The sequence below is a fragment of the Pipistrellus hanaki genome (assembly GCF_964339955.1).
Source record: "Pipistrellus hanaki genome assembly, chromosome: 1".
Classification (NCBI taxonomy): domain Eukaryota; kingdom Metazoa; phylum Chordata; class Mammalia; order Chiroptera; family Vespertilionidae; genus Pipistrellus; species Pipistrellus hanaki.
Window position 1 is genome coordinate 24,149,997 of NC_140503.1, and position 7,577 is coordinate 24,157,573.

General features: G+C 42.1%; 1 pseudogene across 1 annotated transcript; it reads left to right on the forward strand.

Moving 5' to 3' along the window:
* Nucleotides 1-6,572: 6,572 nt before the first annotated feature.
* Nucleotides 6,573-6,958, forward strand: LOC311625403 (large ribosomal subunit protein mL51-like; annotated as a pseudogene). The gene has a single exon. The product of its transcript is annotated as a large ribosomal subunit protein mL51-like (transcript).
* The last annotated feature ends 619 nt before the right edge of the window (nucleotides 6,959-7,577 follow it).

A 7,577-nucleotide genomic window follows, 5' to 3' on the forward strand; every position in this document is an offset into this window, starting at 1 on the left:
GCAGGGGGAAACCTTCCAACTATGTGAACCAAATCTATCAGACAAGCCCCTGGCTGCTGAAAATATGGAGCGACAGCACCCACACAGCCTGGGAGTTGCACCTCAGGCCGGATCCACATCTGCTGAATCACTATCTTCACTTGGGCAAATCTTCCGGTGTGACTCAACATGTGAGAAGCACTGGTTAGCATTCTCATTCAGAGCTGGAGATCTGCGATCAGCAAAACCTAAATTCGCAACCTGGCTTAACAGTGTTGCTAGCTGTGTGGTCTTAGACAAGTTGCTTAACCTCTCTGAACTTCTATTAATCTACAAAATGGAGAGCCAACAATAGTACCAACTTCATAGGGCTGTGGTGAGGCTTAAATGGAGACAGTGTGCCTGGCATTCAGTAAGGGCTTCAGAAATGTTGCTTAGTATTGGATTGGGCACTAGGAGTGGGGTGAGTCAAATGTAAAGGGGGCGAATCACATCCATTGGAAACAGACAGGATCACTGGGGTCAATGTCATTGTCCGATGAAATATGTTGTCATGGACTCCTCAGAGGCTGCAGAAGAGCATGACCTTGGTTTTCTATCCTAGTAAGTACCCCGTGACACCAGGCTGTGTTGGTCATGCTCTCCATCATAAGCACCATCTCTCAAAACCCACTGAGCCCCCCTCCCCCCTCCCCTCACCTCCCTTGTCAGCATTAACCTATTAACCTCATTGGGCTCCACTTCACTTAGCTAATTAGATCTTGCCAGAAACCATAGAGACAATGTCAGAAACCCCAAGCAGGTGGTGTCCCTGGGTATCAATGTCAGTTCACCCCACAGAAAAGATAAATGGATTTGCCAGGGGCAGAGCCCAAGCAGTGTGGCTGGTTTAACAGAAGTCTAAGGCTCTTCCTATGCTTGTTGGAGGGAATGATGACAATGATGACAATGGTGACAGCAGCACCAAGAATAAGAACAAATGAGTGTGCTGATCATTACAAATGGCCAGACGTAAGTGAGTGAGAGGTGTCATCTGTGATCAGTTCTGGGGAGGCCCGCCCTGGCTCCCCGTCCTGGTTTCTCTGTTCTTGGCAAGCACTCCTCTCACTTGCTTTATCTTCCCAGCTGAGCCGCAGAAATCTCTGTGGTTCAATATAAATTATGAGGGTGATGTTGACAATAATAATAGTTCTCATTTGTTGAGTGCTCCAAGCCCCAAGCACTTTTCATGAATTATTTATACTCTTTTATAACAATTCTGTGAGGTTGACTAATTATCATGCTCCTTTTTAGTCAAGGAAACAGAGGCTCAGAGAGGTTAAGTGGCATGCCCAGGTATTGCACAGCAGATAAATGGTTGCCCTGGGATTCAAACCTGGGTCTGCTCGACTCTGTGCTCACTTCACTTGGTCTCTACCACATAGCTGAGGTCCTGTCTCCTTGTCTAGGCTCTTGACTCTCTGCCTGAACCACTTTGGCCTTCGATGCTACCCTCCCGTCAGCTCCTGAATTGCTTTTCTCCTGACTTTCCCAGGCGTGCACCACTTTTGTGTCCTGACTTCTCTGCTCAGATGCTCATCTGTCTGGCCCCTGGACACATACAGCCCTGGCCTGCTTCTTATTGGTCCACACGGTTCTGATCCAGGGGTTTCCTCATCTCAGTGCTCATGGGTTATTGGCTGGGCCTGGCCAGTGAGACACCTGACACTAGGCTTGACGTTCCTAGTCTCTGGATAACTGTTCCTCCCCCTGACCCGCCTCACAGGTAGACTCCCCTATATCTTCCAGCCTGGTTCATGATTACAGAAGAGTGTTTCCTGGACATTCCAGATGTTAGAGCTATTAAACAAGGAGGTCATTAATTTGAGGTGGCGCTAATGTGTTGCTGGTCAGTATGAGCCAGAATCAGTGCACTCAAATCTGGGAAAATGAAACTTAAGAACAACTAATCATAGTCAACGAGGCTTTCCCAAATAAAACAACTACCCTGTTTCCCCCAAAATAAGACAGTATCTTATATTAATTTTTGCTCCCAAAGATGCACTAGGTCTTATTTTCAGGGGATGTCTTATTTTTCCATGAAGAAGAATATGGTACACATTTATTGTTAAATGAAAATAAAGGAACATTATTACCTGTATACGGTACGTACGGTAATTGTCAACACAAACCAGACAAACTGTGAATCCTACAGTACCAAGAACTTACTCATTTATTCAATGACAATCATGTCATCATCTTCTGGAACATCATCATAACAATCCAATTCCTGAATTTCCTGGTGAATTTCTTGTGACTCCATTTCTTTCAGAATCAGTGGACCAAATCTCTCATTTTTAGCCTAGGAGGGGCTTTATTTTCGGGGGGATGCCTTATATTTTACTCAGAAGGAAACCTGTAAGTAGGTCTTATTTTCAGAGGATATCTTATTTTCGGGGAAACACGGTGTTTAAGCTATGGCCAATCAACTTCTAGCAGATAGAAAGTAGATAAATCAGTAAGTATCTTAAATAACTAATTGAAAATATCAATGATGTCATTATTGGGGTTGGGTGAAAAAGGTGAAAGGGTTAAGAAGTACAAATTGGTAGTTATAAAATAGTCACAAGAATGTAAAGTATAGCACAGGGCCCAGCCGGCGTGGCTCAGTGGTTGAGCGTCAACCTCTGAACCAGGAGATCACGGTTTGATGCCTGGTTAGGGTCCATGCCTGGGTTGCAAGCTCAACCTCCAGTACAGGGTGTGCGGGAGCCAGCCAGTCACTGATTCTCTCTCATCATTGATGTTTCTATCTCTCCCTCTCCCTTCCTCTCTGAAATCAATGAAAATGTATTTTAAAAAAAATAAAATAAAGTATAGGATAGGGAATATAGTCAGTAATATTGTAATAACTGTGTACGGTGTCAGGTGGGTAGTTGAAATATCAGGTGGGAATCACTTTGTGAAATATAGGATTGTCTAACCACTATGCTGTACACCTGAAATTAATACAAAATAATATTGGATGTAAATTGTCATTGAAAAATAAAATTAAAAAAAAAATAATGCCAATATTGACAGAAGGAATTTTTTGGAGGGAATACGATGATGCAGATGTCTTCACAGCTATGAGGCTGCATAAGCAGTTTCCAAATTAACCTCAGAGTAATACTGGGGATTGTTAGCAGTCACTTTTCAGTTAGGGTCTGACTACTTGAAATGACATGCAATAGTGTGTTGCACCATGCTTAGAATTTGGATTCTAAAGTCAACACATAGGGCAAAAATCCTACATAGGAAAAAAGTTACCATAAAACTATCTTAAATCACTCATACAATACAGATCAGATGGTTTCATGCATTCTGTGCCATCTCTCAGTAAGTTCACCACAGCCAGTTTTTCCCTAGAGTCGGAACAGATGGCCGTGGTTGTTTCTTCGGTGGAGCACCAGATGAAGAAGTTGGCTTGAATTTGAGGACCATATTGGCGGGGGTGGGGGAATCACACATATATGTATATATTCATCTGTATTATTTCCTTTTGTTGAGCACATAGTTGACTTCAAGCAACTTAAATATGTGTGTATAAAGCTCCAACGTACTATTTGATTCTCAATGTTGTGAAGTGCTCTTTATTGTTTGTCACGGAGACAGGAATAAATGAGGTGAAAACAACCCTTCAGGGGCATTGCCATGGCTGGCATAACCAACTAGGAAAATGTTAATTGTAAAGATTTTCCAAATTAAAAAAAAAAAAAAGCCTTTTATCTAAATTAGATACAAGCTCTAAATCTCTATAAAAGATATTTAGGTTTGATACTGTCTATCAAAAAATAATAAAAGTAGCTAAAACCGGTTTGGCTCAGTGGATAGAGTGTCGGCCTGCGGACTGCAAGGTCCCAGGTTCGATTCCGGTCAAGGGCATGTACCTTGGTTTCGGGCACATCCCCAATGGGCGGTGTGCAGGAGGCAGCTAATCGATGTTTCTCTCTCATCGATGTTTCTGGCTCTTTGTCCCTCTTCCTTCCTCTCTGTAAAAAGTCAATAAAATATATTTTAAAATAATAATAATAATAATAATAATAATAGTAAATCAACTTATTTGAAGAGGTTTGGATTATGGTGCTCACTTCATTGGTAGGGCTGGGAAATTAAAAAAATCCATTTTGGGGGAACTTACAAATTACAAACCAACTCATTTAAGAGGTGGAAGGAATTATGGTCACATCTTATGTTTCTCTTTTGAACATGTTCTCTACTTAGTGTCTTGTTTTCTACACCAGACAAATTCTCTGCTTCAGTCTGGTCCCAGTGAAAGATTATTAATACAGCACCATCACTCTAGACAGCAGCACTGGAACATTCCTTCTTGTTCACATTTTACACCTCTTCATATGCTTTTCCCTTAGCTTCTTTAGGTATCACAATTTCTTCCACACCCCCCTCCCCCCAAGCATACTTACTATAGATCATAATTAATGATAATAATGTTCCCAAATGGATCTAAACCTTCCATCATTTTCTCTCCCTTTCTTCTCTATCCCCTCTTCCTCAGGAACCTGACTCTGTCCAACCATCAGACATGATGTTCTAACTGGGGATAAAGAACTCTGCTTGGCCACAGTGGTAAAGATGAGAAAGGAGTATAAGCAATGTTTTTGCTAAAATTTCCCCCCCACCCCATTGTATAATTTTATTTCACTCACTCAGATTTTTCTCCATCATTTTTTTTTATTTCTTCCTTTTTTCCATTTTTGCTCTATCTTTTCCTCCAGTGAAACGAGCTGCTTGGCTCACACCTCCATTAACAGAGGCTTGGAAATAATGCACCGTGGCAGCTTTTCAAGGATTTTCCCCTTTCCTCCCTCCAGAGAGAAAAACAAAAGGATAAGGATGGCTTCAGGAATTGGATCCCAATGTTGTTTTACTGGAATTTGCAGCTGTCTCTGCATTGCAGAAGTCACGGGAGGGAAACAATGCGCTCCAGGATTGAAGGAAATGGTTTGGCTCCAATGTGTCCCAAGTCATCTGGGGAGGAATTTTTCCATTGTTACGGAGGTGCGCTCCACAAAGATTTCCCATCTCTCCACAGTGTGTGTGTGTGTGCTGGGGAGAAGCACGGGAAAGAAACATGTGACAGAAGCAAAGAGGAAAAAGGCAAAAAACAACTGACCTTTCTCAGGGCACAAACCATTCTGTGGGCTCTGTCTTAGATGTATAGCTCCTGAATGGCTCACCATTTATTTCTAAGAGGCCTAGAGTAAGCCAATGAGATTGCCATTTTCACCCAGCAGACACAATAAAGACTGGAATTACATAGGCAGGTGGATCTAGTTGAATGAATGAGTGAAAACAGTCCAGTGGAAGATTTTCAAATGAATATTTATGTAGGAGGTTCATTGTAGCTTCTCTTCAATAGTGAAAGGGTTAATTTATGCGCTATTTTCCTCTCTGGCTACTATCCCTGCCATATTTCCTGTAATCTCTATGGAAGGAGCCTGTAGAATAATCAGCAATTAGACCAAGATCAGTGTTAGAAAAATTAGACAGGTAAATGCAACAACAACAACAACAACAAAAAGAAAGTAGACCACAAACTTAACATTAATATGTTCTTTTTAGAGAAGTATCTATTCGAGTCCATACACAAGAATAAATTAAAAATGGATAAAGACTGTAATTCATGAAACCATTAAAATCCTATAAGAAAACATAGGCAGCAAAATCTCAGACATCTGACATAGCAGAGTTTTTGCCGATACATCTCCTAGGTCAAGAGAAACAAGGGGAAAAATAAATAAGTGGGACTACATCAAACTAAAAAGCTTCTGCACAGCAAAAGGAACGAGCATCAAAATGAAAAGGGAACCCATTATATGAGAGAATATAGTTGACAGCAGTGGTTGGCAAACTCATTAGTCAACAGAGCCAAATATCAATAGTACAATTGAAATTTCTTTTGAGAGCCAAATTTTTTAAGCTTAAACTTCTTCTAATGCCACTTCTTCAAAATAGACTAGCCCAGGCCGTGGTATTTTATAGAAGAGCCACACTCAAGGGGCCAAAGGGCCGCATGTGGCTTGCGAGCCGCAGTTTGCCGACCACGGTTTGCCAGTAAGGCATCTGATAAGTAGTTAATTTCTAAAATATGTAAAGAACTCATACAACTCAACAAAAGGAAAACAAACAATCCAATTAAAAAATGGGCAAAGGGCCCAGCCGGCATTGCTCTGTGGCTTAGCGTGGTTCTCATTCTATGAATCAAGAGGTCATGGTTCAATTCCTGGTTGGGGCACAAGCCCAGGTTGCAGGCTCAATCCCCAGTGTGGAGCACGCAGGAAACAGCTGATCTCTCTCATCATGGATGTTTCTCTCTCTCTCTCCCTCTACTTTCCTCTCTGAACTCAATAAAAATATATTTTTTAAATGGGCTAAGGACCTGAATAGATACTTCTCTAAAGAGGACATACAGCTGGGTAAAGCCCAGATGGCTGCTTTCACCTAATACCCATGTGAGGGCAGCACAAGCGGTTCCTGTCATCTCCTAGACCTAGAAGGTCATGTCTGACCAGCACTCTGCTATAGCTGTAGGCTGCTGCAGAGGAGACAGAACAATGGCAGGGTGCCTCGCTGCGAACACAGGAAGGTGCCTATGGAACTGGGTGCCCCAGACCTGCAGAAGTTTCTCTCTGGGTGTTCCTGACTTGTATTTTGTAAGGCTCACCATCCCGTCCCCCTAAGTGGTTAATCGTTGGAATAAGAAAAGGGCCATGTTTGGGGTGTATGATAACATCAGGATCCTGGGAAATTTTGAAAAGCACCCTAAAGAACTAATCAAGGGCCCCAGTGGCTTCGAGGCTGGAAGGGGAATGAATTGCAGTATTGTATCCGAAAGAAGGGAATGGTTGGAAATCACATGTTCAGTGATGACCTACACAACCTTAACAAACGCATCAGCTCTCTCTACAAACATTTTAACCGACGTGGAAAGTACCGGTAGAAAAGTAAGCTGGGGACTGTGAAAGAGGAATATCTAACATCCAGGTGAAGGGAAATAGTACCGTAATTTTTTCCTAAGAGGAAAGGAATTTGTATGCTCTCCGTAATAAATTGAGGCTTCTTTGGGAGGGGGGCGGGGAGGACATACAAATGGCAAAAATGACATTAGCATTTTATAAAAAATGCTAATGTCACTAACATCAGAGAGATGCAAATTAAAACTACAATGAGCTCTAACCGGCTTGGCTCAGTGTATAGAGCATCAGCCTGCGGACTGAGGGGTCCCAGGTTCAATTGTGGCCAAGGGCACATGCCTAGTCGTGCAGGAGGCAGCCGATCAATGATTCTCTCTCATCACTGATGTTTCTGTCTCTCTCTCCTTCTCTCTTCCTCTCTGAAATCAATAAAGAAATACATTTAAAATATAAAAATAAAACTACAATGAGGTATTATCTCACACCTGCCATTAGCTGATAGCTGATGCGTTTGTTAAGGTTGTGTAGGTCATCACCTGTCAAAAATACCATTCATACTAGAATGGCTACTATCAATAAATCAATAAACAACAGGTGCTGGCGAGGATGTGGAGAAAAAGGAACCCTAGTGTAGTGCTGGTGGGA